This window comes from Lissotriton vulgaris, chromosome 2_2 (genome assembly GCF_964263255.1).
Source record: "Lissotriton vulgaris chromosome 2_2, aLisVul1.2, whole genome shotgun sequence".
NCBI lineage: Eukaryota > Metazoa > Chordata > Amphibia > Caudata > Salamandridae > Lissotriton > Lissotriton vulgaris.
The window spans coordinates 115,969,341-115,994,943 of NC_141688.1; the positions used below are offsets into that span (position 1 = coordinate 115,969,341).

At 48.8% G+C, this 25,603-nt stretch overlaps 1 protein-coding gene across 3 annotated transcripts in view; it reads right to left on the minus strand.

Annotated features, from left to right (window-relative positions):
- ACSBG1 (acyl-CoA synthetase bubblegum family member 1) overlaps positions 1 to 25,603 on the minus strand; it is a 628,810-nt gene that overhangs the window by 319,414 nt on the left and 283,793 nt on the right. The gene's annotated exons all lie outside the window — the stretch shown is intronic.

Sequence of the window (25,603 nt, forward strand, 5' to 3'; positions counted from 1 at the left end):
TCAGTGGAAGGAGTGCTCTTGCTCGTAGCGTAGCGAAAACACTAGGATATACTAAATGGATCATTTGCGGTTCACTGATACCATTTTTATGTATTTCCGACAAACTTGAAAACACGGGTTCAAGTCGTCACGGAACCGTCACGGAACCTCACCGCATCGGGCCTCCAAAGCAGACTCTACATGCCTTTCTGTGGCGGCAAAGGCATCTGAAAAAGCTTATTGTAATATGGCTGGCGGTGTCTGATAGACACCGCACCCATATAAACCCTTTTCCGCCACGGTCGCAAGGCGACTGGGGCGGAAAAGCGGCAGACGGTCTTTCCATCCGCCGTGGAACCCCCATCCATACTAATATGGCGGGGGTCATTCCGGCTAGGATGGCGGGCGGATTGCCCCCGCCAGGCCAGCGGTGACTATCGCCGTCCTGGCGGGGGCGATCCGCCCGCCATCCTAATGGGGGCCTAAGTGTCTGCTTTGTAAATAGTACTATTATAGTAAAAGATAGCTCACGGGGAAACTAAGGAGTTTGCACCATACAGAATATATATCTCAAATTTCCAGTTTTAAAATGTTCATAACTCAAGTTCTTTAAATATATCTGATTGAAGATAGAACTGTAACTATCTTTGTTGTAAAAAGAAACGAAGATTGTCTGAAAATGGCTGCAACATGAGCATTAGGATGGTCTTGTTAAAGGTTAGAGCTCCTTGAGCTTGTAGCTCTGTTGTCTGCATGCAAAAGTTGCGATGGTGAGACACCGGCAGCACTCGTGCCCAGACAAGTTATCTAATGTCAAAAGGCCGTGAGACAGCAGCGTTTTCCCTTTTGCTCGTGCGCGCCTGAATGCGCCCTCCCGCTGCCGTAGGATTACAACACCTGGCTTGAACAGCACAACTACCAGCCGCTTCTTAATCCATCACGCTAACTATACCTTCTGATCGTGGGACTGTAGTTGGAGAGCACCAGAAAAGCTTTTCACTCCTGCCGACACAATGGCCAAGAATAAAGGTGAGGCGGCAGAGGAAAGGATAGGAGGCAGATGAGATGTCTGCACCAGGCCTCTCATGATTGCCAGTATGACAGGCTCACATGCGTTGATTTGACTCCCCACCTACTTCTTTTAGTTTCTGAGTACCATTTGAGCTTGTTTGTTAGGCATGGGCAATTGATGCAGCTCCAGTCACTGTCAGAGTTCTGACGCATTCTCCAGAAGTTTCATGTATCTCAACTGACGCCGCATGATCTGTTGCTGCCAAAGACACCAGTGTATTGCAACACCTACAACAGCACCTCACGTCCAGTCAACAGTCCATTCCATTTGGAACTTGTCATTTTGCATTTTACCTATGGTCCAACGGGCGCCACAAATGCTGTTAACTTTAGAATCCAGGACTAGCTCAAAGTCCCACCTGATGTGGGGTTCAGTTGGCACATGTGGTCAAAGATGTTGCACTTAATCCGACATACGTATTCCCTTTCACGGGCTCCATGCTCTTATTCGTTCAGCCTGGTTCATTTTTTAATTGTGAAGGGTACATGACTTGCCACTTGACCTTGTTACGGTTGTATTTGTTTTTAGGCGTTCCTTTATATGGCACTCTAGTCATGGCGCTATGTAGTACCACCGGCGCCTGAAGCTGTTTGTTTGAGTAATCCTGCCGCTATAGTCTAGAGAAGAGCTGCATATATTGTCAGCCGTGCACAGATATTGAATTAGCACAATTTCTGGTTCCTTGCCTGCAAGTGCGATAGTAAACACCTGCAAAAAAGATGGGTTGTGTGCGCCATGTGAGTGTCCTGAGCCAGTCAGTTAGAAGCTTCAAGTTTAGGGTTGTCAAATACAGGTACAGATTACCATTAATGTTCAGACTCAAACTTCAACATTGTGAAAAAGAATAAATGCTGATTCAAACCTCCCCATCTGTGCTTCATGGCCGTAGTGCTTCACAACAGATCAATGACACAGCGCAGCAAATGTCTTTGGTTTCCCTGTAACTCTTTCCCAGTTCCTCTGGCTCACAGTGGTGGGGCTCACAACATGGTCACTGGTAGACTCTGCAAGATGCAATGGTGGGGGTCATCGAGGGAGGCGCTGGAGGTTAATTTTCACCACATATGCTTTGAATAAACCAATCACCCAAACCATAGGAGTCTAAAAACAAGCATTTGCAATGCAATAGGTCTTGCATTTGTGAGAGTTTCAGCTATTGGCCTTGTAAATGACACCGTCTTTTATGTATGTATTTTAAAAACCTGCAAGCAGTGGGTAAAGCACACACTGTACTTTGCAGGTTTTCTTAATATATAAATAAAAGGCATTGTCATTTACAATGCCATTAGCTCAAACTTTCGCAAATGTGAGACCTATTTCGCTGCAAATGCTTGTTTTTAATGTTTGTGTGTCGGTTTTAGGGTCTTTTGGCCCAGTTTTTACTGATTTACCCGATATTAAAACAAGCATTGCCTGCAGCAAGCTGGAATCCATGCAGTCTTCCATACCTTACGAAAAACTAATACACATGTCTTTATAAGTTCAAAACTGTCCCGGTTTACAAACATGGCCTACTTTTTTAGGTATAGAATTCACGAAAAAGGGGGACACTTTTATTTTGGTGCCTGGGCTTGTTTTCTGTCTCAGTCCGACCCAACTAAGCTGTGCTATACCACAAAATATGGTATGAATGTAAATAAATAATACTGGTATGACAAAGATCTTAGGTCGACCCTTATAGGGCTACTAAAACATGGCACACCCAATAACATACAGATGCTGAGGATCACAGGTGGTGTCTTAACACACATTAGACTTTAAGCTTTGCGTTTCCAAAGCCACAATTTGGGCACGAGAGATCATCTTCCCTGTTCACCTAGTCTGCTCCCTATTCGGTTGGCAGAGTTGCTATAAAGATTACAGAATGCTACAATAAAAGCACCAAAGCTTTCACTTTTGAACTGTCTGGCACTCTGTCGATTTGCAGTGGCGGCTCCCCCATTGGGGCATGGGGGCGTTGCCTCACTGCTTTCTCGACGTGCGAGAAGGCAGAAACATAAATGGTAACAACAACCATTTTACGTTTCTGCCTTCTCGCACGGCGAGAAAGCAGAAGTGCCTTGTTGGGGGTGGGCGGTGCTGCTCGATGTCAGAGGGGCAGTGGTTTGCCCACTGTTGTGCATACTGACTGTTTGGTCGGCCCTGTTGCTGACCAAACAGTCAGTATGCAAGCCACTCCCCCCTTAACCTAGAGCAGGACCGCCCACTCTCGCTTTTTAGGTCTCGCGTAGCGTTGCACAGCAACGCTCTGCGAGACTCTTGTGATGAAGGAGATTTCAGAAGGGGGCTTAAGCCCCGCCCCTCATTTTCATTGGCTGGCGTCACCGTTTATGCTAAACGGTGGCCTGCCATTGAAAATTATGGTTTTTGGTGGACGTCCTTTGGCTTCTGAGCCGGACTCAGTGGCCTGCTTTGCTGCTGTCGCAAAGCAGTTTCTAATCTTTATGGGGCCATGTGTTAGAAACACATGGCCCCATAAAGACAAGAGATCCCGGATCTCTTTCACTTTCGGGACCGCGCTTTTTAGGTCTCGCTGAGCCAGCGCATGCGCTGCTTAGGGAGACATTTAGTAGGTGAGTTTTCAAAGTGCTACTGGCTGCCCTAGCGCTTGCGTTCACGCCGGCGTTCACGCGCGCAGCTGCCATCTGTCTTTCACGGGTCATTAGCACCACTCGGCCGCACGTCTTCCACTTTGATCGAGAATGGACTACAAATGCCGCCTTCTTCTCCAGCCTACTACCAAACTCCTCACTTTGATGACGTCTTTTGCTTTGATCGAGGATGGACTACAAATGCCGCCTTCTTCTCCATCCTATTACCAAACCCCTCACATTGATGAGGGTTCTAGTACAGCCTATGAGAGCCTGCCTTTTCTTGCAGCCTATCAATACTTACTAGAGCTTTGGTGTGGTCTTCCTAGCCTATCGAGGCTCCCCTGTCTGTAGTTCCAGTTATTCCACTCTGGAAGATGTCTGCTCGTCTTGCATTTCCTTTGCTGCTCTGTGTGTCCGCCGTCCTATTGCTGCCTTTGACTCCGAGATGCAGCACCGCAAAAAGGAGATCCGGAACTACAATGATGCAGACATGGCGTAGTTGCTTGTAGTTAATGTAGCTTTTTGCGGATTTCGCCAACGTTAGGAATGCGTAGTGGTGTGCTTATCTTTGTGTGTGGGTCAATGTGTCTCCGTGTTTGCCTGATTGTGTGTGTTTATTTTTGTGTACGTGTGTGTCTGTGCGTTTGTTTCACTGTGTGCCTGTTTGTCTCGGGTGTTTCTGTCTGTCTGTGGTTTATGTGGATCTCTGTGAGCATGTATGTGTCTTTTTGTGTTCGTGAGTGTGCATGCCTGTTTGTGTGTCTGCGTCTCTCCCTCAATCTGTTGTGTCGGTGCATGTGTTTATGTGTGTTCGCGAGTGTGCATGGCTGTTGGTGTGTCTGCGTCATCTTGCCTTTACCTGTTGTGTCTGTGCGTGCATGCGTATCTCTGTGTTCATAACACCGCGGGCGTGGGGGCATCAGTCGCTCAGTAATACCACATTTCTGACAGCAGCATCTCTGATGCAAACCATAACGCGCGAAGTGAGTGGCCCTCCGGGGGGCTGCGTGACCTGGAAGCGGACTCATTCTGGCACATGTGCTCTGTGTCTGTGGTTTGTCTTCCCAGGAGACTGATTCATCCCAGCCGGGGCCTATTCATGTGTGAGTCTCTTGTCAAGTCTGAGACCAACAGATTGCCAATGTCCTATCTGGACTTGAGAATTCTGGATGAATTCCCGCCCACCTGTGTGCCCTCGCTCATACCTCACTAGTGAAAAGGTTTCTTGTGGAGGCCCTCCAAGACAAAAATCATTGTTTGGTGTATAGCATTTTCTCCATGTCTTGAGTCCTAAAGGATTCACCAATGACTGGGCCTTTTCTGTGGTTGTTACTGTTGCTTAACACTGAGGGTAAGGGGCACAGGTACTACTGCAGACCAACTAGAAACCGAGGCACTCCATTTGTTCATTCATCTCTCCAAGGTTAATGGGCCTGTGGAATTCTGCTCTGTTATGTCGGGCCATTGCCCTAATATCTCAGTGCCACTGAGGCAAGTTTGGACCACTTAGACCCAAACTACGTATGTGGGGCGAAAGGGGCCATTACCTACCCATCCCCAAGTGATCAATGCAGGTACTGGTAACTTCTGGCGCGGGAATCTCAGTCTCCTTACAAGTTAGACCCGGAGGGTCCAATAAAAAATGAGGAAAAGCCAGGGTTAATGGCAATTCTCACTCTGCATACAGTAGCTGAAGTCTCCAGGTGAAATTAAGCATTGCTTAATGATAATAGGACTGATTACTGCTGATAGCGACCCCATCAGTGGGAAGTCTTTTAAATGCCCAACACTTCTAAAAATGAACAGTGGCTCCGCCAAAGGTAATATATTCCTGGGTTCCAAGCCCTGGTCCCCAGAGTTGCAGAGTGGTAGTTTCCGGTTAACAAGGTGAGTAGGTTTGCATTGGCTATTGTTCAAGGAATAAGACAAAATTCAATGGGAGACAAAGGAGGATGTCAAACTGGTCCAAAACCCAAAACAATTGCATCGGTTTGTCATGCTGGTATTGAGATGGCACACAAAGTCCTTCTTCTGGAAATTCCAATCTTTTAGGGCATGTTCCTTGAAATTGGCTAGTCACATCAGATTTTTGTAGTTGATAGAGCGTGCAGTGGACCAGTTGTAACAACAGAAACCACCACATAACCATTTGGGTCCGAGATCCCAGATATAGGCCAAAGGTCCAACCATGACTTCAACAGCAATGTTTCTTGAATCATAATAGCTGCAGTTATGGTTTAACTGTTCTAGAATCAGGGTGACCAGACAGAGACCACCCAACACCAACCCTATGCAACCTTACCATTAAGAAAACAAGCATTGGCATAGCCAATAGGTCTCGCTTTTGGGACCTTAAAAGTATTTAGTTATGCAGCATAATATCCTTGGGGCAACAACATCAACTGTTTCGTGGCTAAACACTTATAAGGTCCCACAGGCGAGACCTATTGGCTATGCCAATGCTTGTTTCAGTTTCTGTTTGAAACACACAGCAGGATTAGAGAAAGGGGGCGGTCTGGTGAGTCGAGAAGCTGTGACACACACGCTCCTCTTTACCCCTCGTGGCGCTCTACTCTAGAGGAATTCACTCAGGTATTTGCCATTAAAAACGCACACAAGTCCTAAAAAAAGAAGTGGGGGACCCTGACGTCACGACAGGAAGTGACTTCATGAAAGGTGGCTTGCTCATCAGACTCATTGCCTCCCCTAGTTCACCTCTTAGATGCGATTGTATCAGAGAAGCCAGCGCGTGAGCAGCGTTCTGAATGAGCTCCGATCTCGCCCCAGAGAGGCCAAAGAGTGAATGTGTGCCTTCATTTGCTCCAGTTATTGAGCTCCCAGTAAAATAAATGGGGGTAAACCGTCCACCCACGTGATACCCCGACTCGAGCCCTGATTAAAAAAGGGATTTAAGGCAGGGAGCGGCAGGTCACAAAAGCCACAGAGCGGCTGCCGGTCGATCAGACTGTGCACGCTTTCAGGGACACAGGTTTCATTCGGGATATTAGCACTGATCACCAGCACCTGGCTGCTTGTGACTTATATTACAACAAAGGGAGAGATAGGGAGATTCAAGGACACTCTCTCAATCCCCGGTTAGATGCACTTAAACAAAAAAAGAGAGGTCGGGTCAGTCTTAGAACTGCCACAAACCTGGAGCAAAGTTGAGAAAAGTCACACACTCACTCAAGTTGAGTAGGAAGGCCCTCACACACCGACCTAGTCAGTGTCATGCTTCATCACTGGGCCCCACCAAAGAGGCCGAGTGCCTCTTTGGTGTGCTGCGACGCCAGAAAGACTGCGGAGCTGGTTGTGTGAAAAGGGCGTGACGTGAAGGTTATTACAATTAAAAGTGCCTAAGAGGGTATCAAGAAAAAATTATTTTAATGAGTGATCCCTAAGACACAGGTGAAGAGTATTTATGTGTTTGAATTTACGTGCCAAGGTTTTAGGTTTGGTTTAAATTCAACTAAATACAATAAGTCAGTCAACATGTTTCTGCCATACGGGTGGTTTCAATTTACCAAGGCATTCATCAGGACTATACCCCGGCGGTATGGACTCTCTAATCATCCACCCTAACCTGGGGGCGTGAAAGTGAAAATAAAAAGGTGAAAAAAGTGCTTAAAAAATTAGAAGAGCAGATCGCTCATTCTAAAGAAAAAGAACTCCGAATTCAGGAGTGTCTCAGCACCTGTAAAGTGAAAATACACAGACAAACATACAAAGACATACATATAATTAATATACGCCATTGCGATTGGTCATAGTGCTCCATAGTTGGTGGCAAACAATGGTGTGCCCACAGTAGACGCTATTTTTAGCACCATCCAAGTAGCCCTGTGGGGATGATAGCGATTAACTCTGGGAAGTGAAGTGCTAGAGGTGTTTTTATTAAAACTACAACTGTAGATGTGGGGTTAAAAACACGATGTAAATTCTCCTTAAGGAGGGATCAATGGACCAAAAGGTCTGTGACCCCCCTTAAGATGGTAATTTGGGTGATATCTCACTTTAAAACAGGGCGCTACTTGCACCATGGGTCTCGGGAGGGGGGTTGGAGCGCACCTGGCACATCCTGAAAAGAAAGAGGTTTGAATGTAAATGCTTCCAAAGCAAGTGGTACTTAGCTCGTTATAGTGGGATACCAGTAGTCCTGTGTCCAAAGTACACTCACGCCCTCAGCGCTCGCAGCCCGCTCTGAACCTTCGTATCACCTCAAAACCGGACCCCGACGATGGTAAGCGGGGCCGGTGAATGAGCATAAATGTGTTGTTGCTGCCGAGCGCGTTGTTCCGGGTGGGCGTGTCCCGCCCAAACGAGGCTTGAAACGCATACGCCCAGACTTAGGAGGCGCGGCCCGTCTCCAAAGCGAGGCTTGGAAGCGGGAACCTATCGGGGCCCTGCCATTATTTTAGCCGGTGGGCTCCTGTAATTATGAGGCTGTGTTTTGACAGTACATTGCGGTGTCATGCAGACAACGGGGGCATTTTGGAAAAGAAATTGCCAAAGGTGTATGATGGCAATGGGTACTTTGTACGGAATTACAGCACTGTGTGTGCTGAATTACTAATGTACTCCCTCAGCAGGGTTGCTCCTGCTTATTTACGCGAAGTGGGAAAGCGAGAGTGATATTGAGGGATTCCTAGGAAGGAATGTCCTTACAGGAGGGTATGTGGAAAAGGAAAAAGAAAGAAGACGCACATGTATTCAGAAATTAGGCACATGTTACTAGAATTATTGACATTAATTCAAGGACCCAAGCTTTTAGGTTCATGAGAGGACGGTGTTCCACGGGATGTCGTCGTTGAGGCCGTTGGTGTTAGTGCCTAAACGATACACCCAGCGCTGCTCTTTTTCGAACAGTCTGCTTGTTATGTTTCTTGTGCCGTCGATTGGTTCAATGACGGTCCACCTCATGTCATTAGTGGTGTGGTTATTGTGCAGGAAATGACGGCTTAGTTTGGTTGTTGCCTTTTTACACCGTACATTACTCCGGTGTTCGCAAATACGCTGTTTTATCTTGCGTGTAGTCATGCCCACGTAGCGAATCTGGCAGGGACAAGTGATTAGGTAGACCACATTCGTTGAGTTGCAGTTAGTATGTTCCCGCTGAGTCCACACTCTACCTGCTTCCAGTGACAGTGTTTTAGTTGCTTCTGTCAGATGGCAGACGCTACAGTCAGAGCAGGGATAATGCCCGGTGATTTTTGGCAAACCCCATGCCGCAGTCACTGTGGGCATCGTGTTGGATGGTTTTTCTTTTGGGCGAGTGTGGACCAATGCGTCTCGCAAACTGCGTCCTTTTTTAAAAGAAAATAGGGGTTTCTCCCAATTTTCTTTGCAAGATGTCAGAATGTTCCAATGTTTGTTAATACTTTTCTTCATCGGATTAGAGAGGCTGCTATATGTGGTAACACATGTAAGCGGTACTAGATCAGAGTTGTTCGTCTTTTCTTCCAAGAGTGCCTCCCTTGGTTGGTTTCTTGCTCTTTTAAATCCCTTGCTCAGGATAGATGCTGGGTAGCCTCTGTCTTTTAGTTTTTCTGTGAGATTCGCGGACTGATCTTTAAAGTCTGAAGTGGTACTACAATTCCTCCTTAGTCTCAGATATTGCCCGTAAGGGAGGTTCTCCTTTAGAGGGCGAGGGTGAAAACTACTGAATTCAAGGAGGTTGTTTTTTGCAGTAGGTTTGTTATGGGTTTTGGTAGTGAGTCTAGTCCCATTCACAGAAATGACCACATCCAGGAAGACAATGTCTGTTCTACTTATAGTGTTAGTAAACCTGAGATTGTGGTCTAAGGTATTGATCCATGTCAAAAAAGTTTCAAGGTCACTGTTGTTGCCTGTCGCGTGAGCAGCGTTCTGAATGAGCTCCGATCTCGCCCCAGAGAGGCCAAAGAGTGAATGTGTGCCTTCATTTGCTCCAGTTATTGAGCTCCCAGTAAAATAAATGGGGGGAAACCGTCCACCCGTGTGATACCCCGACTCGAGCCCTGATTAAAAAAGGGATTTAAGGCAGGGAGCAGCAGGTCACAAAAGCCACAGAGCGGCTGCCGGTCGATCAGACTGTGCACGCTTTCAGGGACACAGGTTTCATTCGGGATATTAGCACTGATCACCAGCACCTGGCTGCTTGTGACTTATGCCAGGTTAATTATGCTCCACCATGTTTTATCACGACCTGTCCAGGCATTGAATGAAAGAGTGGGGGGACTCTTGACCCCACACCGCTGATGGGCAAACGGGAAGCAAAATCTGCCTCCAGCCTGTGATAGAAACCTCGAGATCAGGGCGACAAGGCACCGAACCCCACAGCGCTGTGAGGCCTTACGGCGCAACGCTATGCAAATGTTTGTTAACTGGCATAACGTGTACAGAGCACCAATACAAAGAAAAATATACAGCCTCCTCTTCTGCCAAGTCCAGCAACACTTTGTGTGAAGGAGGAAGTTGTATTCTGGCCGGCTGCGTCCGGGTGATGCGCTCTGACAGGCCAAGAAATGCACCGACTTTAGCAGAGGCCGCCCCCGAAGGGGGCCTCAAGGGCCGGCGCATTAACGGCCACCCGAGTCCACAAGGAACTAATCCGGTTTGCGCAAGTTAGCGCCATCAGGAATTGCTGCGCGGCGAAAAGCGCCCGAGGCCGTCCCCAAGAACAAAGGGAAGAAGGAAGGGGGAGGGGGATATAAGGCAACGCTCCCCCTGGGCAGCTCACCTTTTTCATCATGGAGCTGGGGGAGCGGCACCAACAAGAATTTCAGAAGCCGCTCTGCTACTCTCGTGCCGGTTCGGTGCCGACCGATGTTTGCCCAGCTTCCTTTGCATGTTTTACTGATAACCAGGCCGTGCTGGGTCCAGGACGCGGGACGCCCAGTTCCATGATCACGTCTCTCCGAGATTCCCCCTAGAGGTACCCACCAGCAGAGAACCGCCACAGTTTCGGGGTGACGCGACTCTGGCTGGCCATGTCCAGGACCCAAAAAGGCGATCACAGGGCTTCGAGCGTGATCCGCAAGCCAGCAAGGCTGAAATACAGAGGACTGCCAGCGGAACCAGGACAGGGCCAAGGAGCACAGCGACAAAAACAACGGCAGCAGGGCAGGCCCCTCAGATGCACCTGGAGCCAGAACAGCGGTGCCCAGGGGGGGAAGCCATCCGGGAGCAGGACACCTCGATATGGGGCGACCAGCATCAGGGAAGCGAGACAGCTGTAGCAGACCCAAAAGACATGAAGGAGCCCGCGAGCCGTGGACGCCGGTATCCAGTTCGCGCTCAACTGGTAGGTGGTAGCGGTAAATCATGGGTGTGCGGCCTCGTGGCGCTAGGTCAATGATGGGGCTGGACAGTGCACCGTAAGTGATGGCGCATTAGGGACGGCAACACTAGTATGGTTACATATGTTAGAGCCGGAAACAAACCTTCAGTCCGCATCTGTGAAACCGCATGCTGTCACAACACAGTTGTTATAATGACCGCGTTGTGACAACGCATACGTTACAACAACTTGCGGAGGGGGGGGGGGAATGTGTTGGATTTAAAATCCAACACCTTCCCTAAAGTCCGCACAGACTGGAGTTGGAATAATACATTTTACTATTTCAACATCCAGCGCCCCCCCCTCCGCAAGTCGTTGTAACGACTTGCGGAGTAATGGTATGCGTTGTCACAATGTGGTCGTTGATACAACCGCGTTGTGACAGCATGCGGATAAAAGGTATGTGGAGTGAAGTGGGTTATTCGTTAGAGCCTGTGGGCAGTGGCACGTTTATGTGGAGTAAACGCGGGTCTCTGGTTACTGAGACTGGAGCAGATGCGCGCTTTGAATGCCTGGTCATTTAGGCTCTACTCCGAGTGCGGCTGGGCGCAGGGAGGAGCTATAAGGCAGTTACCGCGGCTCGGGGGTCATGTTCCCAGGCGGGAGTAACAAACACAACAGGTATGAGGGCTTGTGTGAGTTAGCTCCGGGTGTTAAAGCGTCTGCTGCAGAAATCCAACAGCATGAGGCAACATACCGGTTTGTACAAAGAAATAATTATTTTTGAATGATTATAACAAGTACAGCATGTGCAGAAGGTATTCCAGGCTGGCAGCAGGGGCGGATTGGCAATGCGGGCATTCGGGAATGGGCCGAAGGGCCGGTGTCTCCGTGCTCTCTGTGGGCCGTTTTTTTTTCTCCCCTTTCCCAGCCACACAGTGAAGCTGCATTCACATCTCTGTCTCTGTCTCCGTGCTCACTGTGGACTTGGAAAGGGGAGAAAAAAAACGTCCCACAGAGGGCACAGAGACAGAGAAATGAATGCAGCTTCACTGTGCGGCGGCAGCGATTATCCACGGTGGCCTCTCCTTCACCCCCTGCCCTGCCAAGCAATCATGCTGATGGTGGGCTGGCGAGGGTTGATTGTATACAAGAATCGGCCTCCCAGGGGGGCAGGTGTTGCTCAGGCCTTTGAGCTATTTTCACCTCGGGCCCCCCTGGGGCTTACGCAGCCCAGAAACAGTGTTTGTGCTAACACCTCGTCCACAGCCCTTCACATTCAGGGCACAGTGGGCGAGGAAGAATGGGTCTCGCTGTGGGGGTCAGGTGATGTTTGTAACTTGCACCATCTTCACCTCAGCCTCCCCCTGGCTAACATGGATGACCCAGCAGCTGTGTATTGAGCTCCCCTGCCAGGACATTGCCCTGAGGCCTGGAGGGCTGGGGAGGGCTGAGTAATTTACTAATTGCAGGGGCCTTACTGCTGTTCATGTGCTCCTGAGCTGAAGGTCTGGGGAGGGCGGAGTAGGTTAGTAGTGGCAGGGGCTTCCTGCTTATTAGGTGCTCCTTCGCGAATAATTTTGTGACAGAAAGGGGCCTTGCTGTTTTTTTACTTGCACAGCATGTAGGCCATTGTCACCTTGGCCCTGTGTCCTGTGCAAGAAGAGTATCCTCTCACTTTCATTCCTTGTCTGTGCCAAACATCTTAAGGATTTTGGGGGCTCTCGGCCAAACATATTTTTGGGCCCCTGTTCGGAACAGATTTGAATTTATAATCCAATTTCTGCTCTTTGATCCCCTCTTTCAGCTGGTCACTGGACAGAGCACTACCATACTTGTCCAAATTCTTAATGTATTTGCATCTAATATTCAAGGACATTGACGTGCGTTTTCAATATTACAACACAGTAGCAGCTCACTAAAATTACTGAAAATAATCTCAGTGACATCCTCCCATTTCTCATATGTGATGGCCTGTTTGATCTCAAAGACATTTTTTTATGGATGTTGCATGAAACATAAACACATTTTTCTGCAAAAATCTATGTGATAGGTTCTTACTCATCGCCCATATTAAAAATAAATTTGAAAAAATTGTATTTAAAACAATCTGTTTAAGGAGTATGCATGGTCATTAGGGCAAGATTCTCTGCAGAACAGAGCTGGCTCTATCAGGGGGCTCCCTGAAAGGCTGGTGCCCGCGGCCAGAGCCCACATTGCCCATGCCTTAAAACGTCTCCGGTCTGTGCATAGGCATATGTGACCTGACGCCAGAGTTGCAGAGATCGGGATTCAAGTTTGAGTCCCAGCGTCTGCTCAACAACCTGTGATTCTGGGCAGATCACTTCATCGCCCAGGCCCTTAATAAAAAATCGGATCATGTGTACTGTAATTGGTACTCATAAATAGAACTGTGTTTTTTGTATACGGACATCACCTGCTGGTTGCGAAATACATTTATGACGAGATTGTACAGATACATTTTCCAGCGTTCTTTACACCCCAGACTGCCTTTTCCGCGTTTGTGAATTCTTACTTTTGTTTTTAGGTGTTCTATTCCCAGAGATTCCAGTCTTACCCTTTCTCCTTCACTTTGTGCTAGATTTCTGATTCATGTGATGATTAGAGTCTAGGACATAGCTGGTTGGGAAAGAGTATCTAACAGCATTGTGCAGGGCGTTAAGACTGCAAGTAAGTATTCAGTTATCAAAACTGCAGTGCTCCTAGTCTTTACCAATGTTACCTGCTCTGTAAGCTTTAAAAGGCTTAATTTACTAAATATTTCTCTACAAATTAGCCCTCAAAGAGTAACCAAATGGTGTTCCATGAAAGGGCACGCCCCTTGATTGTGAGCCACGCCCCTTAATTTTGGGCCACGCCCCTTGAATGTGGGCCACTTTTTTCGTCAGTGCCCGGGCCAAATTGTGATCCCAATCCGACCCTGGCTGGCAGAATGCAATGGGTGTCTCAGTCCGCCTCCCGGGTCACAGTGATTGACTTGCAGAGGAGGGCTAACCGGGACAGAACGGTGCGTGCACCCTTGAGCACCAAGGAAACCTCAGACGGGCGCCGCTCAGGGCTGAGAAACCTTAACTTCTTGTTGCCTGTTTCCAAGGCAAGTAGGATAACTCAGTGAGTTAAACGGTTGCCCATATACTACTCCCCAGTGCAGTGCGCTATATAACTATAGTGTGTCCTAAGCGCAAAATCATACCATAGGCTTGTAGTACATGCGAGTGCAAGGAATTCTGTGAACAGAATGAAAGAAGTTATGCCAGTCTGAGTTGCCGATTAAATATGTTGTTATATTTCTAATAACTTTTGACCGATAAAGCATTTTCCGATGGATGTATGATGTTACAACGCGTACTTTTAGCACGCATACCATTACCACAGATTTTTTACAACGCAGGTCATTTTACAACGGAAACCTTTACAACGCAATACACTACAACGCAGATACTATTACAACGCATACCATTACAACGTAAGTATAGGTAAGTATATAATATTAATATATAATGTAAATAATTATTTTTGTATTATTTAATTTAATTATTTATTATTTAATTATTAAATAATTTTATTAATAAAATTAATTTTAATTTTATTTGTAAATATATATTAAAAATACCCCTGTACCCCAAAACCCAAACCCAGCCCTAAAACCTAAAAATACCCCTGTACCCCAAAACCCAAATCCAGCTCTAAAACCTAAAAATAACCCTGTACCCCAAAACTCAAACCCAGCCCTAAAACCTAAAAATACCCCTGTACCTCAAAACCCAAACCCAGCCCTAAAGCCTAAAAATACCCCTGTACCCCAAAACCCAAACCCAGCCCTAAAACCTAAAAATACCCCTGTACCTCAAAACCCAAACACAGCCCTAAAACCTAAAAATACCCCTGTACCCCAAAACCCAAACCCAGCCCTAAAACCTAAAAATACCCCTGTACCCCAAAACCCAAACTCAGCCCTAAAACCTAAAAATACCCCTGTACCCCAAAACCCAAACCCAGCCCTAAAACCTAAAAATACCCCTGTACCCCAAAACCCAAACCCAGCCTTAAAACCTAAAAATACCCCTGTACCCTAAAACCCAAACCCAGCCCTAAAACCTAAAAATACCCCTGTACCCCAAAACCCAAACCCAGCCCTAAAACCTAAAAATACCCCTGTACCTCAAAACCCAAACCCAGCCCTAAAACCTAAAAATACCCCTGTACCCCAAAACCCAAACTCAGCCCTAAAACCTAAAAATACCCCTGTACCCCATAACAAAATACCACTAATAAATGTTTTTAAAAAAAGATAAACTTACCTATAATTATACTTACGTTGTAAGGGTATGCGTTGTAATAGTATCTGCGTTGTAGTGTATTGCGTTGGAAAGGTTTCCGTTGTAAAATGACCTGCGTTGTAAAAAATCTGTGGTAATGGTATGCGTTGTAAAAAATCCGTGGTAACAGTTACATACCTTTTCCGATGCATGCAGACACTTCAGTACACCATGAACAAGCCGCTTGTACGCATCCCTCGTTTGCCTTTTAAAGCAGACCTAACGGCAAGCAAATTTGTCACAGTTTCATTTGAGCAATCAATGAAAGTAAACAAAAAGAAAACAAGTTATAAGTAATTCAATTTAACACATGAGGTGCAAGAGAGGAAGAGTGCTTGAGAATGACCAACTCAAGGGATTATTTAAAGTTATAGTGAATGCCAGGCGTTTCTACAGATCTTGTTTGTTGCTGGGAGACTTGGCTCTTCAATGGTGATGCCTGTTAGCGCTGCAGAACTGTACTAGTATCACTCAGCACTATACAAATCTCTTTGCAATAACATTTTCCTCTTACTGACTAGGACTGAATTTTGGACTTCTGTAGATAGGTATGTGAAGGATATTTAACTCTCTAGAGGCAGCTATTAAATGTAGAGAATCCATTGGGGAGTAGTAACGCATGTGAATTAAAGCCTGCGGACGGTCAGGCGTTTAATAAGGGAAGAAACAGACGGACATGCCCGCCGAACGGCTCAGAAGAATGCCATAAAAGCAAACCCTGTTTTTCCCCAAGAATGCAATTTAAGGCCGGACCCTAACTGCTAATGAGAACTCGCTGGGGCTTTCGGTAGATAGCGGGAAAGCAGAGCGAGGCGCTGTAATCCATGTCGCGATTAGACGTGGGAAGGAAGGCATTGCACGAAACCACAGTAGTCGGACCTAGTTGAAGGATAGATACGAGTGATTGCGAGGAGTTCGAAATGTTGTCAGAGAACGCGCAGCGCCCAGACAAGTAGTAGCTTAACATGCAGCGCCATGCGGGAAATGCTAATTGTTGCCTGTGGGGGTTTCACAAAAGGCCTAGCTGGGCCTACTGCGCTGCGCTGCTCGCGGGGCCAAATCACTGGACACAGACACTCGTGCTACGCTGGTCTGGACAGGAAGTGCCGTGCCACCTCCGTCCCTTTATTTAAAACTTTCTGGCCACGCCTGGCCAGAAAGTGATACATTTGTGTGGAGTGCTTCCGGGGCTCATCCTGAGACCCTCGGAGCACTAGAGCGCTACATCCCTTCCCAACTTGGATTTTTGAAAACAATTGAAACTAAAACAGTTCAGCATGCAAAGTCTGCCAGTCTGTGGTTAGGCCTTGGATTGGGCCTCAGATTGTAATGCCACTTGCCTCTCAGAGGTGTCTGGTCTCGAGCCGGTCTTGGTGATGGTAAGGGTGATTCTTCTGCAGCGTCTGGGAGCTGACAGGTGCGGGTTGTGGCTGTGTTCCCTGCTTCCTCCCTCGCTGCAGACGGTTCATGGTTTGAGTCTTGTTCTCTTGGTGGTGGGATTTGTTTGAACCATGATACATTTCGAGTCACCTCCTCTCCGTCTCGACTGACTGTGACTGCCGTCCCCTTGGTCTCCTTGATGACCCAGGGTTCTGGTTCGAAGGGTGTCTTGAATTTTCCTCCTGGCCTCCGGGTTCGGATTAGGACTGTCTCTCCAGGGTTCAATGTTCTTGTTTGGGCCCTTCTTTTGAGACTTGCTTTCTCATTGGTCTTTCTTCTCCGTTCCTGGGTGCCTGCCGGTGAGTATGGTGCTGGAGTCCAGTTGTCGGCCATAGGTAGCAGGTCTCTCCGTGGCCCAGCTAACATCAACGCCCATGGCGATTGTGAGGTGGTACTGTGCGGTGTGCTTCTGTATTCCCTTAGAAAGGCTTGCAGTGCTTCCTCTGGGTCACTCTCCTCTGCAGACGATATTCGCAGAACCTTGTTGACTGTCCGCATGAACCTTTCTACCTCACCGTTGGCTTGCGGCCATTGGGGAGTGATTCGGTGGTGCTTGATTCCCAGGTTCTGTAGAAATTCTTTGAACTCGCTCCCTTGGAATGGGGGTCCGTTATCCGTTTTGATGAACAGCGGGATGCCGAACATTGCGAATGCTTTGCTGAGGACTGGGCGAATGTTCGCGAAGCTGGTAGACGCTGCCGTTTCTACTATGGGGTATTTAGTGTAACTGTCAATCAGTACTACCGTGATCCTCCCATCCGGGAAGCTTCCAAAGTCTAGACTTAGCCAGGCCCACGGCGACGGGGCATGGTCTTCCGTGATTACTGGGGCAGGTACTTCAGGGCTGCTGGTTATTTGGCATGCTCGGCATTCTCGTACGGTGGCGTCAACGCACTCGTCTAGGTTGGGGAACCATATTTTCTCTCGCATTCTTGCCTTCATCCTGCGGGTGCCTTGGTGCCCTTCGTGTGCCAGGGTGGTCGCTCTCTCTTGTAAGGTTTTGGGAATGACCACACGAGCTCCTCTTAGTAGCAGTCCGTTGTCGGCACAGCTAAGATCGTTGTGTATTTTCCAGAACTGGTGCAGGCGTGTTCTATCTGCCTCGTTCCATCCGCTGACGTCCTTTAGGAAGTTGGTCCACGATCCTGACTGTATAGCTTCTATCGCTCGTTGGATAACTGTGTCATTGTCATAGTGATCAATGATGGTGGCCGCTGTCAGAGCCCTAGGGCATGCCCCTGTCGATAGCATGTTGATGAATTCTTCGGTTTGGTGCTCCTGTTCGGCGTTATAGGTTCCTTCTGTGGAAGGGTGGCGTGATAGAAAATCAGCCGGGTTTTTCGCCCCAGGTCTATACACCAGGTCCATCTGGTACTGTTGGACTTGGATAGCCCAGCGTTCAATCCTTGGTGGCGGATGTGGTGCGGTCCCTCGGAACAAGGGGATCAGTGGTTGGTGGTCTGTCACCATTCTGAAGGGGTGACCAGAAATGTAGAGGTGAAAATGGGCGCACGCCCACTTCACAGCCAACGCTTCTCTTTCAATTTGCGAATATCTTGATTCGGTGGCTGTTAACGCTTTGCTTGCAAATGCCAGCGGGGCCCACACCCCAGGTTCGGATTCTTGTGAGAGTAGGGCTCCCAGTCCTACCGGGCTGGCATCCACCAATATCTCGGTGGGTCTTGCCGTGTTGAAGTATGCCATTGTGGTGCTGTCAAGTAGTGCCTCCTTGACTTGGTGAAATGCTTTGTCCTCGATGTCTGTCCACTTCCACGAACTGTCTTTCTTCGTCAGATTTCTTAGGGGCTCTGCGATGGTGGCTAGATTGGGTATGAACCTTGCACAGTATTGTGCCATCCCTAAGAAACTCCTCACTTCGGATGCGGTTGTGGGTGCTGGGGCATTCTTGATGGCGTGAGACTTGCGGGGATCTACCTTCACTCCGTCAGAGTCGAACACGTATCCAAAGAATTCTATCGACTTTCTGAAGAATTGGCATTTGTCTTTATGCAATGTGACACCATATTGTGCGAGCCTCTGTAGGGTGGCTTTCAGTCTTCGGTGGTGTTCCTCACTCGTTTTGGCGTGGATCAAGATGTCGTCGCTCACGTTCAATACCCCTTCAAGTCCTGATAGTATCTCTTTAATTGTATTTTGAAAGATCTCGGCTGCGGACGATATTCCGAAGTTGAGTCGTTTGTACCGTCTCAGCCCCAAGTGTGTTGAAAAAGTTGTGATGTAGCGGCTCTCCTCCGCTAGTCTCAACTGGTGATATCCGGCGTTGAGGTCCAGCTTGGAGAACCATTGGGCCCCGTTTAAGTCCGTCAGGATGTCGTCTACAGTTGGGGTGAGGTGCCGCTCCCGTCGTATAGCCTTGTTCGGGATCCTCATATCTATGCAGATGCGGATTTTGCCTGGTTGGCGTGGCTTCTCGGCTATCACCATCGGGGATACCCATGGTGTTGGTCCCGACACCTTCTCGATCACTCCCTGTGCCTCTAGTTGGTTCAGTTCCTTCTCTACCGCGGCGCGCAGGTGAAACGGTATCCTTCTGTGCCTTAGCGCCACTGGCTGTATGGCGGGGTCGATGTGTAGTTTGATCGGCGGTCGTTTGATGGTTCCAAGGCCTTCAAAAAGCGTGGGGAACATGTGCAGGATGTCTTCTGTTTGGAGTGCCTTGACGGCGTTCGCGAACGCGATGAGGCGAAGGTCTTCTGCCGTGTTGCTTCCCACAAGTAAATCGGCTTCTTTGTCTATGACATGGAAGGTCGTCATCACTTCATTATCTTCCGCTTTAACTTGTACTACCATTTTCCCTCGCAGCGGGAGGGGGTCCTGACTGCCATAGGTTAGTATTCGCGCTTTTGATGGGTCTAGCTTGGGTCTCGGCTTCAGTGCTTTGTAGTGCTGGATCCCCATGACGTTCACGGTAGCTCCCGTGTCGATGACGCCAGTTACTGGTGACCCATCAATGTGTATTTGGCATTTGGGCTGGGGCCTCCGCCGTCTCTTCAGTTCACTCACGAAGGATACGTAGTAACATTCATCCTCGTCCTCTGTGGATGATTCGTCAAACTGTGCTTGCCTTGGCGCCTTGCTTGATCGGGATGACGCCGCATCGTCCAGTGATAGCTGCCTCACGGTTCCGGTGAGTGATTTTCTTCCTGACGCTCCTCTTCCCCGGAAACCGCCTCTACATACGCTAGCGAAATGGTTGGGTATTCCGCATTTCGAGCATGTCTTGCCACGTGCTGGGCAGCCATCTTGGTTGTGTTCTTCTCTGCCACAGTATCCGCATGGTGTTCGGCGCGGCGTCCTGGTCGGCCATCTTCCTCTGCTGCCTCGACTGGCGCCGCGGACCGCGTCTACTCTCTCTGTCTTCACCACGGTTCCTGTTTCCGCCCGTGGGTTCAGGGCTGCTTCCATCGCGGTTGCACGTGCGTCCGACAGCTCGTGGGACCTGGCGAGGATTAGTATTTCTTCAAGTGTGATGCGCGGCTGCCTAAGAATCAGCGTCCTCAGGTGCTTGTTGCGACAACCTTGGATGAGCTGTGCAGTTACTTCCTTCTTCTCGTCATCATCGGTGCACGTGCTTATGAGGTCTCGTAGCCGTGCATGAAAAGCGTCCATGGTTTCTCCTTCTCTCTGTTTGGACTGGCGGAATTTGAAACGCTCATAGTGTGGGTTTAGCTGGGGGTCAAAATGTGCGTTAAGTGCGTTGACTGCTGCGTCATAATCATCGTCGTCCCCTGTATCTGGTAGGTGTTTGAATAGCTTATATAGTTCAGTGCCCCCAAAGTGTAGCAACAGGGATCTTTTTACTTTGTTATCCTTTTCCCTGGTGGCGGTGAAGTAGTTGTTGAGCTGTCCTAGCCACACGGCCCACCTGGGCGCTGCAGTGCCTGGGTCTATTAGTTCACTGAAGGGTGGTAGCGCTTGGATCTGGGAGTGGATCGATGGTGCTGGTGGTTGAGTCCCGGGAGCTATTGCTTGTACTTGGGGTCCTCGTGGCGCTGGGTCGGCCACTTGCTGTGCTCCACCTGTTGCCCCTCCTGGGTTTGTGGTCATTTTGATGTTGTGTGGGGATTTGGTGTTCTTTTACTGTGTGTTTTTCTTGTTTTACTGGTTGGGTTTGCTTGTGCTTGTTGAGGCAGGTGTGGTTCGCCCAGTTGTATTTGCCTATGCTTGTTGCGCTTGCACCTGCTAGTGCTTGTCTTTCTTGTTGTGTGCCGTGAGTTATCTTCTCTTCACGCGTTCAGGGTTTCGCGTTCGTCTGACCCGAGGCGCTTCTCTTATCTCGCGCGCTCTCAGGGCCTTCGTCTCTCGCGTTGGCGCCTCTCTTTCTGCGCATGCGCGCACTGCCGGGCCTGCCGCCGGGCCGCTCTCCTCGGCGCGCTTCTTCGCCTGGGCCGTCCTGCCGCTGTCTTCGCCGGTGCCACACGCAGCTCCTTGCCTCTGCTGCTTACCGGTAGGTGTCTTCTCGCCCTGGGTGGCTGGCGCTGTTCTTCGCTGTTGTCCTCGCTCCGCGCTGGTGCTGCGGCTGGAGCGTACGAGTCGCCACTGGTCGGGCGGGTAGTGCTGTTGGCTGGCGCCGCTTGATCTAGGCGCATCCCACCCTCGTCGCCAGTGTGGGGGTTTCACAAAAGGCCTAGCTGGGCCTACTGCGCTGTGCTGCTCGCGGGGCCAAATCACTGGACACAGACACTCGTGCTACGCTGGTCTGGACAGGAAGTGCCGTGCCACCTCCGTCCCTTTATTTAAAGCTTTCTGGCCACGCCTGGCCAGAAAGTGATACATTTGTGTGGAGTGCTTCCGGGGCTCATCCTGAGACCCTCGGAGCACTAGAGCGCTACATTGCCCATGGAAGGCAAGGGGTCATGCCGCAGCAGTGGAGGCGAAGGACGGGGTAGCTGATTTTAAAACCGGGGAACCAGTTTGAGCAGGAGTCTGTAGCCTTACTGCAATCAGGGGCGGCTCTAGGCTCATGGTGGCCCTGGGCAGGGAGCGTAGGTAGGGGGCCCCGGAAAGGGGGCCCGGTCAGGGCGGAGCGCGGAGGCCAGTGTAGAGGGGGGTCAGGGTGTTTGAAAGTGATACAGAGCCGGAGGCTGCCAAATCCCGGCCAGGGGCCGCCAAATCCCTGCCAGGGGCCGCCACGCAAATATGTAACCATCGTCAAGTCATGCTAGATAAAACTGCAAATCCTGGCAGGACCAGCAAAACTGTTCTTGAATCAGTGCAAGAATATTCTCTATAATATGTGCCACCTGGGCAACTAGCTACATAGACCCAGCAGCATAGCACAAGGGTAGCCTCGAAGGTTGAGGTCATAGGTTCTAGCCCGGCCTCATAATGAGGAGGGAACATTGGTATTGAAGTATAAATAAAAAAAAGAAGAAAGTGTACTTTCACGTCTTACAGCAATGTTCAGGAACAATTAAAATGTCTAGAAGGCACTGTGAGCACAAACGTATGTGCATGTGCTCTTAACAGGGGCAATATTTCTTCCCTAATTACCCAAGGAGTGATAGCAGGCGCCAATTATTTACTAATATGAAATTATATGTAGGCTAATGATCTCCCGCAAAATAAAACTACAACAAAAGAAAATAATTTAGATTCGGAAACATCCTGCAGTCCGGGAAGAAGCTGCCGGGTTATCTGCACGAATGGGAGAAAGGAAAGGTATTACAGACACTAGTGTTTACCTCCTTCATCATACCTATGTTGTGGCTAAGCTAAGCGCCGAAACTGCAGTTAGTATGTTTACTCTAATGGAAGAGATCTCGGCTGGGACTGAAGCGGGCCAGGTTTTAAAGAAAATAAAATGTCAGCTGGGGCTGAAGGGCGCCAGAGTCCAGAGAGGGACAGAAGCTTGCACTCTCATCCAATGAAACGCAAGCGGAACACTGTTAGGTAAAAGCCAAGATTCCGGGTAGGGGCTAACAATAAACATCTGTTATTCAGCGCGAATATATCCTTGGGGAGCGTGCACTTCACAAATACGACTGTTAGGTCCCCTGCTCCCCCGGTGGTGCCAACGCCCGGTTCCATCCTTCCAAGTGAGAAATAAGTACAGTCGAGTGGGGTGGTAGGTAAGGAAAAATGTCCAATTTGAAAGTACCACAATGAAATGCACATTAATTCTATTGTGGAGGGGCGCATCTACAAAGTTTAAGCAAACATGTTGCCAATGCAAACGTTTACTAAACGGAAATGAGTGACTGTAACCCAATAGAGCAGGTCATGGCTTCGCGGGTGGTATTTAATCGAAAAAGGCTAACATGACAGTAATAAATTGGAATAAAACAACCCAGACCAGCTTCCAAGACCTGTGGCTAACAAGAAGGCAGTTGTCTGGATCAGGGTCCCAGGGATACCAGTCCACGGGGTTGCTGATTTGGGGTAAACGTAGTGCGGGAATACAGCAATATGAAAAATCAGGACCAAGGAGTTGTGTAACAATGAACAGCCGGTATTCAGGGCTAGGATTTTCCTGGACATAAGTGCACTCCACAAACACATAGGTAAGGTTCTCGCTCCCCCCCCCCCCCCCCAGCAGTGCCAACTCAGGATTCCATCATCCCAGAATAAGTAGCAAGTAGAATTGAGGGGGTAGTTTGTCAAGAAAAAGGTCCAATGGGATAGAAAGGACTACAATAAAAAGGCTCAATTAAGTGTGCACCGGAAATTAAAAGTTGCACAAATGCACTCCCAAGAGTGTTACAAGGAAAATATTTTTAAAATATCGCATATGAGTGGGGGCGATGCCTAACCTAACAATTCTGATAAAAGGGGAAGGATTTACGGTGACGCTATTAAGAATATACAACGGTTGTGAAAACATGGCAATTCATTGGGCGTGCATACGAAGTTTAAGATAAAAAGGTCCGATACAAAAATTTGGGAAGAAGGAAGGGTTAGCGGTAAACCAGTGGAGCATAACAAAGGCAACTTTCCAGTAATAACACAGTTCAAAGGGGACATCCTGGGTACTGGTTTTGCAGAGGTGCTTAACGGGGAGCCTGCCAGGAGAACGAGTGAGGGAGAGGATGGTATTTATGAAAGTTATGTGTATCACATATCCACAAGTGGTATCTGACTATCTCCCAATTTTGTTTTAATGCAGTGCCATAAACTCCACTACATGCCACTACACAAGGGCAAGGGCGGAGCAGAGCACACCATGGTGTTTGTGGGGAAGATTGCCGTCAGACCTTACCAGACGTCAGGCTCCCAGAGACACAGCTAGAGGTGGGTATCCTAGCGCTCGAGGGGTACAACAGCATGGGCAGGCCCACAGAAAGAGCAGCGGAGGTGCAAAGAGATGACACAGGGTAGGGGGAGCCGCAGGAAGACGGAAGCCTCCCTGGCGGCGGAATGACGGAAACAAAAGGTGTATTGGTTTTGTTATGGAAACACACCGACAGGGCAGTGTGTAGAAGGAGGGCCACTCACTCTGGGATGCCTCACGGCTGGGTGAGTACGCCTGACGAAAAATCTGGGTAGCAAACGGAGACCGCACTCACAGCCCAGCCCCCGCTAGACAGCAGGGCGCAGGAGAGACTAGCAAGGTAGCGAGTTGTGGCCTGGTTCCGGGAAAAGGCTACCCCCCCACACGCAAAGGGGCATGGAAAACAATAAAGAACAATCTACAAGCTGTCAGGTGATTTAGGAGTAGCAACAATGGAGGAGTACCCCCTGGAAGGAAAAACAGAAAATAATTTTTTCTGTATCTAGAGCACGGAGCTCAGGTTAGCACAGTATAGGGTGATTTAGGACCCTAGGATATGCAAATGAGCAAAAGACAAACCCGTGATTTATGGCCAGCTGATGATTTATGGCTGATGATATATGATGCCCATGCATAATGATTTATGACAACAAAATGATGACAGATTTGTGACCGACTGATTTATGACATCCCGATGATTTATGACCATGATTTATGGCGGCTGGTTTATGATGACCAGGCAGTGCGATTTATGACAACAAGATGATGACCGATTTGTGACAGAATGATTTATGATGCCCGGTGATTTATGACCCACGATTTATGATGTCCAAATGACACTGAGCGATAACCAATTGTGATAATGTATGATAATAATTTATGACCCCGGCCTAAGACGGTATCCAGGGGAGTTGTACAAATATGAAGTATGTAATGAGTAATAAAACTGCGGCCAACAACCACCACAAAAACAATGACTGTTGGCTGTGTGTAGTAATACAGGTACATAGGTATGGTACGGTCCCGGGAATGGGTGCAGTGTGGCCGTTATAGCAGAGGCCACCCGAGCCCACAAGGAACTAATCCGGTTTGCGCAGGTTAGAACCACCAGGAATTGCTGCGTGGCGAAAAGCGCACAAGGCTCTCCCCCTTCCCAAGAACAAAGGGAAGAAGGAAGGGGAATATAAGGCAACGCACCCCCTGGGCAACTCACCTTTTTCATTAGGTATCTGGGGGAGCAGCACCAACGATTTTTGAGTCCCACCCACACCTACAACAGCAGCGCCGCTGTGTTGACAGGGACGAAAATAACGAAGGGTGCAACGATTGGCGATGGAGACACATCGGGCAGTGTGTGGGAGGAAGGCCACTCACTTTTGGATGCCTCGCGGCTGAGTGAAGCGGTCTAACAAGAAGGGGTAGCAAATTGAGACGGCACTCGCAGCCCAGCCCCCGCCAGACGGCAGGGAACAAAAGAGTCCAACATGGTAGCGAGCTGAGGCCGAACTCCAGGAAGAGGCTACCCCCATGCGATGAGACCGCAAAGAGAGCACAAATTCAACCAAATGGGGCGGAAACAAAAGGTGTATTGGTTTGTTTATGGAAACACACCGACAGAGCGGTGTGTAGAAGGATAGCCACTCACTCTGGGATGCCTCACGGCTGGGTAAGTACGCCTGATGAAAAATC